Raw genomic sequence first — 13,189 nt, forward strand, 5'->3', positions numbered from 1 at the left:
TATTTAGCAGTCTTATGGCCATTTAGCAGTCTTATGTCTTGGGAGTAGAAGCCGTTTCAGAACCTGTTGGTCCGAGAGCTGATGCTCCGGTACCGTTTGTCAGACAGTAGCACAGTCTATGCTTGGGTGGCTGGAGTCTTTGGCATTTTTTCGGCCTTCCTCTGACACCGCCTGATATAAAGTTCAGGGATAGCAGGGAGCTCGGCCCCAGTGATGTACTGGGCTTTCCGCACCACCGTCTGTAGCGCTTTGCGGTAGAGGGTTGCGTATTTGCCATACCAAGTGGGGATGCTGCAGTAAAGATGCTCTCGATGGTGCAACTGTAGAACTTTTTGAGGATCCGAGGGCCCATGCCAAATCTTTTCATGCCTACCCTCACCACCTGGGGCCAACCCGTCAGCAAGTCCAGGATCCAGTTACAGAAGAAGGTGTTGAGTCCCAGAGTCCCCATCTTGGTGATGAACTTGGAGGGGACAATGGTGTTGAATGAGCTGGAACAGCATTTCCCCTCTTGTCCAGGTGGAAGAGGACAGTGTGAAGTGCAATTGAAATGGCGTCATCTATGGATCTGTTGGAGCGGTATGAAAATAGGAGTGGGTCCAGGGAGTTTGGGATGATGGTGTTGATGTGTCACAACCAGCCTTTCAAAGCACTTCAGAATTACAGGTGTGAGTGCTAAATGCTAGTAATTTAGGCAGGTTACCTTGGGGTTCTTGGGAAAAGGGACAATGCTGGTCAGCTTGAAACATGTTGGGATTACAGGACTGGGACAAGGAGAGATTGAAAATGTCAGTGAAGACACTTGCCATCTGGTCTGGGCATGTCTTAAGTACGTGCTGTAGTATTCCATCTGGCCCGGCAGCCTTGCGAGTGTTAACCTGTTTAAAAGTTATACTCACATCGGCCATGGAGAGCGAGATCACACATCCGAAACAGGGACTTTCACTGAAGTTGTAATCCTCGAAGCCAGCATAAAAGCCATTTCGTTTGGGAGTTCTGCGTCGCTGGGCATCTCACGGCTGTGTTTCTCTTTGTAATCCGTTTCGTCTGCATGCCCTGCCACATACGACAAAGCTAGTGTGTATTAGGATTCGACCTTCTTCCTATATTGTCCTTTTGCATGTTTGCTGTCTTGTCGGTCCATGTTTCCTTTCTTGTAAATGGTAGCTCTAGTCTTTAGCACAGTGCGGATATCGCCTGTAATCCATGGTTTTTGGTTTGGATACGTTCACATCATCACTGTGGGGACGACGTCGTCTATGTACTATTTGATGAAGCCTGTGACTGATGTGATAAACGCCTCAATGCTATTGGATGAATCCCGGAACATATGCCAGTCTGTAAAGGCAAAACAGTCTTGTAGCCTCACGTCTTTTTTATCGGACCACCAGTTCGTCATTCATATATTGGATTCACGTCTCCATTTCAACCAAAAATCGAAGTTAAAGGAATAGGACTAAATCAAACGTTCATTTTTGGTTGATATGGAGACGTGAATCCAACATATCAGTTCATTTGAAGACAAACTGGATTTAAAAGGCAGACTAAATCAGTGGCACATATCTAAGCAGAAGATAAATCACCTTCAAATGTTGATATTTGGTTGTGTTGACATATATTTGGTCGTCTATTAAACTTATCGACGAGTTAACAAATGACATGTTGGATTCATGTCTCCAACTCAACCAAAAAATACAAGCCAGTGGCTTAGATGGAATTATCTCCTTTAGATGTTGATATTTGGTTGCATGGCCAACCAAGCAGTCTTCATCATTTCTGTTATACAGTAAATAGCCCAAACTTAAGGCTATTTTACAAACCAATATAACGTTCAACCTTATTAAAATGAGTAACATCCATGGACACATTGAGGTTCCTGTAACTATACATTTCTTTATGTAATCATATAAAGCGTGCATGTTCAAGATAGCATGCATAGGTCACCGCAGGTCTGTGGACAACCTTAAATGGCATAGATCACTCGCACCATGTACTTTTAGTGTAATCTCAACTCCAATCCTGGTCATTTGGTTCTTCTATTAGATGAAGCACAGTGATAACACATGCATTTGTTGTATGAATAAACAAAACATGTTCCCATTTGAACTTGGCTGTGCTTTTAATTGGTTGGAAGCACAGTTAAGACATTTAGGTGACTAAACCAAAAATCAGACATGGCTTTTCCTTTGGAATTTGGTTGTGATTTGAGATGGTTCAATGTAAAACGATATCACATTGGAAATTCATCTAACTTTTGGCTGTCTTTTTGAGTGGGCCGAATAAAGGTTGGAATCTCATATATCAACGTACGCAATTATCCACGTTGAAATTACGTGATGTGCCCAGTTGGCGGGTTGCTATTCCATAGAACTAATTCATTTTGAATTTGTAAAAAAAGGCATTGGTTTTAGAATATTCTATTTCTTTTTAGTCCTGTTTAGCTGTTTACATCAAAAAGTTATATCAAATGTGTAGGCCTAGTTGGCCTGTATACAGTGCTTTCGGAAAGTATTCAGACCCCTTGACTTTTCCCACATTTTGTTACCTTCTTCTAAAATGTATTAAATTGTTTTCCCCCCTCAGAAATCTACACACATTACCCCATAGGTTTTGAAATTTGGGCAAATTTATTACAAATAAATTGAAATATCACATTTACATAAATATTCAGACCCTTTACTCAGTACTTTGTTGAAGCACCTTTGGCAGCGATTACAGCAGCTAGTCTTCTTGGGTATGACGCTACAAGCTTGGCATACCTGTATTTGGGGAGTTTCTCCCATTCTTCTCTGCAGATCCTATCAAGCTCTGTCAGGTCAGATGGGGAGCATCGCTGCACTGCTATTTTCAGGTCTCTCCAGAGATGTTCGATCGGGTTCAAGTCCGGGCTCTGGCTGTGCTACTCAAGGACATTCAGAGACTTGTCCCGAAGCCACTCCTGTGTTGTCTTGGCTGTGTGCGTAGGGTCGTTGTCCTGTTGGAAGGTGAACCTTCACCCCAGTCTGAGGTCCTGAGCACTATGGAGCAGGTTTTCATCAAGGATCTCTCTGTTATTTGCTCCTTTCATCTTTGCCTCGATCCTGACTAGTCTTCCAGTCCCTGCAGCTGAAAAACATCACCACAGCAAAATGGTGCCACCACCACGCTTCACTGTAGAGATGGTGCCAGGTTTACTCAAGACGCGAGGCTTTGGAATCAGGCTAAATAGTTCAATCTTGGTTTCATCCGACCAGAGAATCTTGTTTCTCATGGTCTGAGTCTTTAGATGCCTTTTGGAAAACACCAAGCCGGCTGTCAGAGATGGTTGTGCCCTTCCCCAGATCTGTGCCTCGACACAATCCTGTCTCAGCGCTCTACGGACAATTCCTTCAACTCCATGACTTGGTTTTTGCTCTGACATGCACTGTCAACTGTGGGACTTTGTATAGATAGGTGTGTGCCTTTCCAAATCATGTCCAATCAATTTAATTTACCACAGGTGGACTCCAATCAAGTTGTAGAAACATCTCAAAGATGATCAATGAAAACAGGATGAACTTGAGCTCAATTTTGAGTCTCATAGCAAAAGGTCTGAAAATGTATGTAAATAAGGTATTTCTGTTTTTTTATTTTCAGTAAAAACTTGTTTTCACTTTGTCATTATGGGATATTGTGTGCAGATTGCTGAGAAAAAATACTTAATCCATTTTAGAATAAAGCTGTAACGTATCAAAATGTGGAACAAGTCAAGGGGTCTGAATACTTTCCGAAGGCACTGTATAACCTACAGATGGTTATTGTGAGATTGTTGCACAGCAAATTGGCCAGTGTTGATTTTTCAGTGCAACATTTCTAGTGATTCAGGAGTTAAATTCAACACTCAGTGGTGTAAAATAACCCCCAGTGTTGGTGTTAATAAGTAAATGATTGTTTTACACATGTGGAGAGTCAAACAGTCCCTACAAAATCACACACATTTCCCAGCATGCTTTCCTTCAGGTAGATTTTTTGGGATTGTTTTTAATATCTGTGTTTTTGAATGTATATTGATTGATTGATTAATACTATGCAACAGAAACATAAATAACACACATTTTTCTAAACTAATCCAATCAGCAAGTTAGATTTAAGGCACCTGTTACTGAAATGGTTGTCCCAGTTTAAATGGTTTAGGTAATGTTTTTTAATGTAAGTTTTCTAACAGTCAGTCATTCTGAATACAGGTTGCAGGTGAATAAAAATTCCAATTGTTGGATACCCTAACTCTGACTGGATTCCAATAGGAATTACACATCACTTTGCAAGCAAGCACATTGTGACTTGCAGGCCTGGCTCGCAGTCGGCATTCCTATTCATCCCAAAGGTGTTTGATGTGGTTGAGGTCAGGGCTCTGTGCAGGCCAGTCAAGTTCTTCCACGCTGATCTCGACAAGCCATTTCTGTATGGACTTCGCTTTGTGCACGTGAGCATTGTCATGCTGAAACAGGAAAGGGCCTTCCACAAACTGTTGCCACAAAGTTGGAATCACAGAATTGTCTATAATGTCATTGAATGCTGTAGTGTTAAGATTTCCCTTCACTGGAACTAGCCCGAGCCATGACAAACATCCGCAGACCGTTATTTCTTCCGTTACAGTTGGTACTATGCTTTGGGGCAGGTAGCATTCTCCTGGCATCCGCCAAACCCAGATTCGTACGTCGGACTGCCAGATTGTGAAGCGTGATTCATCACTCCAGAGAATGCGTTTCCACTGCTCCAGAATCTAATGATGGCTAGCTTAACACCACTCCAGCCGACGCTTGGCATTACGCAAGGTGACCTTAGGCTTGTGTGCGGCTGCTCGGCCATGGAAACCCATTTCATGATGCTCCCAACAAACAGTTATTGTGCTGACGTTGCTTCCAGTGGTAGTTTGGAACTCGGTAGTAACTTGTTGGAAAGGTGGCGTCCTATGACGGCGCCACATTGAAAATCACTGAGCTCATCAGTAAGGCCTTTCTACTGTTAATGTTTGTCTATGGAGAATGCATGGCTGTGTGCTCGATTTTATACACCTGTCATCAACAGGTGTGGCTGAAATAGCCAAATTCACTAATTTGAAGGGTTGTCCACATACTTTTGTATATATAGTGTATATGTAATGTACTGTAATATAATGACATTTTTATTGATAACATTCACCTAGGAACTCACTACATGAAAGCCTCACGCCTTTAAAAGTAGAGTTCAACAACCTTGTCTCTGTCACTAACAAATACAGTCATGGGTGGTAACTGTACAATTTATTTAAAAAGAAAAGGCATCCTGGGAAATATGCAAATTAGGCGTCACACCATACAGTGTTAAAACAACAAACATGATTTACTGTAACACTACAGGTGTTAATTTCAAAGCAAAGTGAGTCCAGTTCACTCTAAATCAAGCGTTACGTTTTACACTGTAGGTGTTGCGTACTACTTTACAGAAGAACTATGCAAACACCACAATGAAGTTCCTTTGAACACTTGGGGGAACACTGCAGCAGAGTTAAATCTTTAACACTTTCAGAAGTGTTATTTTAAACCAGTATAGTGGGACTCATATGTTTACGGATAAAAGTGCACATTTGACACTTTCAGACTTGTACGCCTTTGATTTTCCTGTGTAGGCTTCCAGTGACTTCAGACGTTTCACTCCATTTCTTCCCCATTTGGTGCCAAACACAGATTGACCATTTTTGCTAATGTGTTGTGTCTATTGCCAGCATGTATGCCTGGCTACACACATATTATTGTTGCTAAAACGTACTGAACATCCATTGCATTTGTTATATAAAGAGCAATCGTAAGAATAAATTGTAACATTGTTTATTCAGTTCAGTTACATTGTATCGCAGACCTGTAGCCTACCACCGCAGATTGTTAGAGGACTGATGCTTTGCATCCCCTGTCAAGACCATAGGGACTAGACCGCCAATGATCCACTATTTTACACTTCCGTAGGCCTACAGTTGATCTGCCTATGCAGCACGGAATTAGTGGAAACCAAGACTGTTCTCAGGGCAGGCCTGGTTGTATGCTTGAGTTGCATCGGGGACAATTTTAGCATTTTAGCTAACCCTAACCCTTTTCCTAACCTTAACCTAATTCTCCTAACCTGCCACATGAATTATTCTAACCTGCCACGTTAATTATCCTAACCTGCTGTGTAAGTTCTACTACCCTGCTACGAAAAGTCACTTCTGCTTATCAAACCGGCAGACATATCCTGAGAACAGTCTTGGTTTCCACCAATGAGGCAAGTGCACTGTGACTTTCATGGAAAAGCCAAGTCAGATTCTGTACTGGCTTCTTGGAACTAATATGACCGTTTTTCTCAATCGCTTTGGCTCCATTCTCAAATGATTTGAGAATTCTACATGTCATATATAGGACCGCACAACGACCTCATGCTGGTGGCAGAGCGGCAGTATTCAGCCATCAGCAAGAACAAGAAATTTGCAACATGGTCATAGCCAACAATTCCATCCATCAAGAGAGATCCAAAGTGCAATCATAAATGACAACAATATCTTCGCAAATATCAATTCTGTTGACATTTCCACTATAGACAGAGTTTAGGAAAAAATATCTAATGACTATGAAACAACTCATATATGAGAGGAATAGTGACAGAGTGAAGGAGCTGCGGTACCAGGATGTCCAGGTAGGAGCTGTGGTACCAGTATGTCCAGGTAGGAGCTGTGGTACCAGGATGTCCAGGTAGGAGCTGTGGTACCAGGATGTCCAGGTAGGAGCTGCGGTACCAGGATGTCCAGGTAGGAGCTGTGGTACCAGGATGTCCAGGTAGGAGCTGCGGTACCAGGATGTCCAGGTAGGAGCTGCAGTACCAGGATGTCCAGGTAGGAGCTGCGGTACCAGTATGTCCAGGTAGGAGCTGCGGTACCAGGATGTCCAGGTAGGAGCTGCGGTACCAGGATGTCCAGGTAGGAGCTGCGGTACCAGTATGTCCAGGTAGGAGCTGCGGTACCAGGATGTCCAGGTAGGAGCTGTGGTACCAGTATGTCCAGGTAGGAGCTGTGGTACCAGTATGTCCAGGTAGGAGCTGTGGTACCAGGATGTCCAGGTAGGAGCTGTGGTACCAGTATGTCCAGGTAGGAGCTGTGGTACCAGTATGTCCAGGTAGGAGCTGTGGTACCAGGATGTCCAGGTAGGAGCTGCGGTACCAGGATGTCCAGGTAGGAGCTGTGGTACCAGGATGTCCAGGTAGGAGCTACGGTACCAGTATGTCCAGGTAGGAGCTGTGGTACCAGGATGTCCAGGTAGGAGCTACGGTACCAGGATGTCCAGGTAGGAGCTGCGGTACCAGGATGTCCAGGTAGGAGCTGTGGTACCAGGATGTCCAGGTAGGAGCTGTGGTACCAGGATGTCCAGGTAGGAGCTGTGGTACCAGGATGTCCAGGTAGGAGCTGCGGTACCAGTATGTCCAGGTAGGAGCTGTGGTACCAGTATGTCCAGGTAGGAGCTGCGGTACCAGGATGTCCAGGTAGGAGCTACGGTACCAGTATGTCCAGGTAGGAGCTGTGGTACCAGGATGTCCAGGTAGGAGCTGCGGTACCAGGATGTCCAGGTAGGAGCTGCGGTACCAGTATGTTCAGGTAGGATCTGCGGTACCAGGATGTCCAGGTAGGAGCTACGGTACCAGTATGTCCAGGTAGGAGCTGCGGTACCAGTATGTCCAGGTAGGAGCTGCGGTACCAGTATGTCCAGGTAGGAGCTGCAGTACCAGGATGTCCAGGTAGGAGCTACGGTACCAGTATGTCCAGGTAGGAGCTGCGGTACCAGGATGTCCAGGTAGGAGCTGCGGTACCAGGATGTCCAGGTAGGAGCTGTGGTACCAGTATGTCCAGGTAGGAGCTGTGGTACCAGTATGTCCAGGTAGGAGCTGTGGTACCAGGATGTCCAGGTAGGAGCTGTGGTACCAGTATGTCCAGGTAGGAGCTGTGGTACCAGTATGTCCAGGTAGGAGCTGTGGTACCAGGATGTCCAGGTAGGAGCTACGGTACCAGGATGTCCAGGTAGGAGCTGTGGTACCAGGATGTCCAGGTAGGAGCTGCGGTACCAGGATGTCCAGGTAGGAGCTACGGTACCAGTATGTCCAGGTAGGAGCTGTGGTACCAGGATGTCCAGGTAGGAGCTGCGGTACCAGGATGTCCAGGTAGGAGCTACGGTACCAGGATGTCCAGGTAGGAGCTACGGTACCAGGATGTCCAGGTAGGAGCTACGGTACCAGTATGTCCAGGTAGGAGCTGTGGTACCAGGATGTCCAGGTAGGAGCTGCGGTACCAGGATGTCCAGGTAGGAGCTACGGTACCAGGATGTCCAGGTAGGAGCTACAGTACCAGTATGTCCAGGTAGGAGCTGCGGTACCAGGATGTCCAGGTAGGAGCTACGGTACCAGTATGTCCAGGTAGGAGCTGCGGTACCAGGATGTCCAGGTAGGAGCTGCGGTACCAGGATGTCCAGGTAGGAGCTACGGTACCAGGATGTCCAGGTAGGAGCTGCGGTACCAGGATGTCCAGGTAGGAGCTGTGGTACCAGGATGTCCAGGTAGGAGCTGTGGTACCAAGATGTCCAGGTAGGAGCTGCGGTACCAGGATGTCCAGGTAGGAGCTGCGGTACCAGGATGTCCAGGTAGGAGCTACGGTACCAGGATGTCCAGGTAGGAGCTACGGTACCAGTATGTCCAGGTAGGAGCTGCGGTACCAGGATGTCCAGGTAGGAGCTACGGTACCAGGATGTCCAGGTAGGAGCTGTGGTACCAGGATGTCCAGGTAGGAGCTGCGGTACCAGGATGTCCAGGTAGGAGCTACGGTACCAGTATGTCCAGGTAGGAGCTGTGGTACCAGGATGTCCAGGTAGGAGCTACGGTACCAGGATGTCCAGGTAGGAGCTGCGGTACCAGGATGTCCAGGTAGGAGCTGTGGTACCAGGATGTCCAGGTAGGAGCTGTGGTACCAGGATGTCCAGGTAGGAGCTGTGGTACCAGGATGTCCAGGTAGGAGCTGCGGTACCAGTATGTCCAGGTAGGAGCTGTGGTACCAGTATGTCCAGGTAGGAGCTGCGGTACCAGGATGTCCAGGTAGGAGCTACGGTACCAGTATGTCCAGGTAGGAGCTGTGGTACCAGGATGTCCAGGTAGGAGCTGCGGTACCAGGATGTCCAGGTAGGAGCTGCGGTACCAGTATGTCCAGGTAGGAGCTGCGGTACCAGTATGTCCAGGTAGGAGCTGCGGTACCAGTATGTTCAGGTAGGATCTGCGGTACCAGGATGTCCAGGTAGGAGCTACGGTACCAGTATGTCCAGGTAGGAGCTGCGGTACCAGTATGTCCAGGTAGGAGCTGCGGTACCAGTATGTCCAGGTAGGAGCTGCAGTACCAGGATGTCCAGGTAGGAGCTACGGTACCAGTATGTCCAGGTAGGAGCTGCGGTACCAGGATGTCCAGGTAGGAGCTGCGGTACCAGGATGTCCAGGTAGGAGCTGTGGTACCAGTATGTCCAGGTAGGAGCTGTGGTACCAGTATGTCCAGGTAGGAGCTGTGGTACCAGGATGTCCAGGTAGGAGCTGTGGTACCAGTATGTCCAGGTAGGAGCTGTGGTACCAGTATGTCCAGGTAGGAGCTGTGGTACCAGGATGTCCAGGTAGGAGCTACGGTACCAGGATGTCCAGGTAGGAGCTGTGGTACCAGGATGTCCAGGTAGGAGCTGCGGTACCAGGATGTCCAGGTAGGAGCTACGGTACCAGTATGTCCAGGTAGGAGCTGTGGTACCAGGATGTCCAGGTAGGAGCTGCGGTACCAGGATGTCCAGGTAGGAGCTACGGTACCAGGATGTCCAGGTAGGAGCTACGGTACCAGGATGTCCAGGTAGGAGCTACGGTACCAGTATGTCCAGGTAGGAGCTGTGGTACCAGGATGTCCAGGTAGGAGCTGCGGTACCAGGATGTCCAGGTAGGAGCTACGGTACCAGGATGTCCAGGTAGGAGCTACGGTACCAGTATGTCCAGGTAGGAGCTGCGGTACCAGGATGTCCAGGTAGGAGCTACGGTACCAGTATGTCCAGGTAGGAGCTGCGGTACCAGGATGTCCAGGTAGGAGCTACGGTACCAGTATGTCCAGGTAGGAGCTGTGGTACCAGGATGTCCAGGTAGGAGCTGCGGTACCAGAATGTCCAGGTAGGAGCTACGGTACCAGTATGTCCAGATAGGAGCTGTGGTACCAGGATGTCCAGGTAGGAGCTACGGTACCAGGATGTCCAGGTAGGAGCTGCGGTACCAGGATGTCCAGGTAGGAGCTGTGGTACCAGGATGTCCAGGTAGGAGCTGTGGTACCAGGATGTCCAGGTAGGAGCTGCGGTACCAGTATGTCCAGGTAGGAGCTGTGGTACCAGTATGTCCAGGTAGGAGCTGCGGTACCAGGATGTCCAGGTAGGAGCTACGGTACCAGTATGTCCAGGTAGGAGCTGTGGTACCAGGATGTCCAGGTAGGAGCTGCGGTACCAGGATGTCCAGGTAGGAGCTGTGGTACCAGTATGTCCAGGTAGGAGCTGTGGTACCAGTATGTCCAGGTAGGAGCTGCGGTACCAGTATGTTCAGGTAGGATCTGCGGTACCAGGATGTCCAGGTAGGAGCTACGGTACCAGTATGTCCAGGTAGGAGCTGCGGTACCAGTATGTCCAGGTAGGAGCTGCGGTACCAGTATGTCCAGGTAGGAGCTGCAGTACCAGGATGTCCAGGTAGGAGCTACGGTACCAGTATGTCCAGGTAGGAGCTGTGGTACCAGGATGTCCAGGTAGGAGCTGAGGTACCAGCATGTCCAGGTAGGAGCTGTGGTACCAGTATGTACAGGTAGGAGCTGCGGTACCAGTATGTCCAGGTAGGAGCTGCGGTACCAGTATGTCCAGGTAGGAGCTGCAGTACCAGGATGTCCAGGTAGGAGCTACGGTACCAGTATGTCCAGGTAGGAGCTGTGGTACCAGGATGTCCAGGTAGGAGCTGAGGTACCAGCATGTCCAGGTAGGAGCTGTGGTACCAGTATGTACAGGTAGGAGCTGCGGTACCAGCATGTCCAGGTAGGAGCTGCGGTACCAGTATGTCCAGGTAACCCATTGGCGTGAACATGTTACATTGTACAGGGAGCTTACTTCAATGGATGCCTGTATATACTTCTTGAAGTTGTAGATACCCATAAGAACAGAAAACATTTCCACTTGACTAAACTGTCTGATTCTAGAATAGACTATGTAAAACTAACTTCATATTTTGTTTCTGTGTTACTATATAGAGAATAATGGAGCTGGAAGGACATGAAATGACCCACATTCTTATGTTTGTGGACGAGGCTGGGTTCAATCTGGCCAAAGGCAGGAGACGTGGCCGCAATCTCATTGGACAAGACACCAAGCCACAAATGGCACACCAGGCCAACGTGGGGGCAATATTACAATGTGTGCTGCGATTTCTGAAAATGGTGTGAGCGCACATATTCCACACATTGGGCCCTATAACACCCAACGTCTCCTGGCCTTCCTAAATACACTTTACAGAGATCTAATACCAGAACACCAAAGAGGTTTAGTTAGACCTGTAACGCTCGTCGTGGGTGGAAGAAGTGGGGGACCAATGCGCAGCGTGGTAAGTGTCCATATTGTTTTAATAAGAATACTGAACAAAAACAACAAAACGACAAACCGAACAGTCCTGACCGGTGAAGCAAAACACAGAACAGAAAATAATCACCCACACCACACAGGTGGGAAAAGGCTACCTAAGTATGATTCTCAATCAGAGACAACGAACGACACCTGCCTCTGATTGAGAACCATACCAGGCCAAACACAAAACCACGACATAGAAAAAAGAACATAGACTACCCATCCAACTCACGCCCTGACCACACTAAAAAAAAGACATAACAAAGAACTAAGGTCAGAACGTGACAAGACCAGATTTGACAAATGATGTAATTGTGTGGGATAATGTCAGCTTCCACCGAACCAACATTGTTAGGGAAAGGTTTGCTGCACATGAAAGGATAACAATGGAGTAGCTTCCACCATCCTCCCCATTCCTGAATCCGATGGAAGAGGTTTGTTCAGCATGGAGTTGGAAAGTATATGATTATCGGGCACAAGATCAGATGTCTCTGTTAGATGTCATGAATGCTGCTTGTGAGGACATCACAGGCGATCATTGCAGGGGATGGTTGCGCCACACAAGGAGATTTTATTCCCCCGGTGCATCGCAAGGGAAAACATCACATGTGATGTTAACGAAAATCTCTGGCCAGACCAACAAGAGTGACAAGATGTCCACCAAGAAGATGGGAACTTGTGGCCTCCTGGGTGGCGCAGTGGTCTAGGGCACTGCATCGCAGCGCTAGCTGTGCCACCAAAGACTCTGGGTTCGAGCCCAGGCAGCCGGCTGCGACCGGGACGTCCGTGGAGCGACGCACAATTGGCCTAGCGTCATCCGGGTTAGGGAGGGTTTGGCCGGTAGGGATATCCTTGTCTCATCGCACACCTACTGTTGAAATCAGTATCTAAAAATCTCAGTGTGATACACAATAGCATTCAGCTAGACAAAACTGACATTATTGTATAGTACAGTAAACAGTCAGTGTCAACAAAAAAAGTAGAACAAAGCTGAAATGTGTATATAACAAACATTTCCAGGGTTGACTGCCATGGTGAAAAAACATCTAAACATTTTGACCAGTACGGCTCACAGGATGACAAAACCTTTCATTCTGGTGGCGTTGGCCAATTCACTGACACAATAACTCGGTTTTGAAGCATGAATGGAATGTTTCGAGTGAGTTACTACATTTTGTAGACATGCAATAGAGTTGTGGTGTCCCATGAAACAGTTGTGACAGTTGCACTTACAGTTTAGAGAATGTTAAGACTAAGCCAAAGCGATTGAGAAACTGCAGCATAATTAATTTGACCAAATATTTAGGAAGAGTTCATTTAAATGGAGTCTGTGAAAGAAGAAACCACCCGGACAAAGTGGTCATCAACTGAAGACCAAGTCAAATGAATGTATTGTGTTATAGGTTTCACGATGCTTGTATCTAAAACAAAGGAAATCATTGTAAGATGGTTCTGTACATCAGCTGGGTTCTCAGTAAGCTTCAATAGGAGGTGTGTAGTCTGACTTGAAAGTGTGTCCT

The sequence above is a fragment of the Oncorhynchus mykiss genome, chromosome 1 (assembly GCF_057628025.1).
Source record: "Oncorhynchus mykiss isolate SJ-2025 chromosome 1, ASM5762802v1, whole genome shotgun sequence".
Lineage (NCBI taxonomy): Eukaryota > Metazoa > Chordata > Actinopteri > Salmoniformes > Salmonidae > Oncorhynchus > Oncorhynchus mykiss.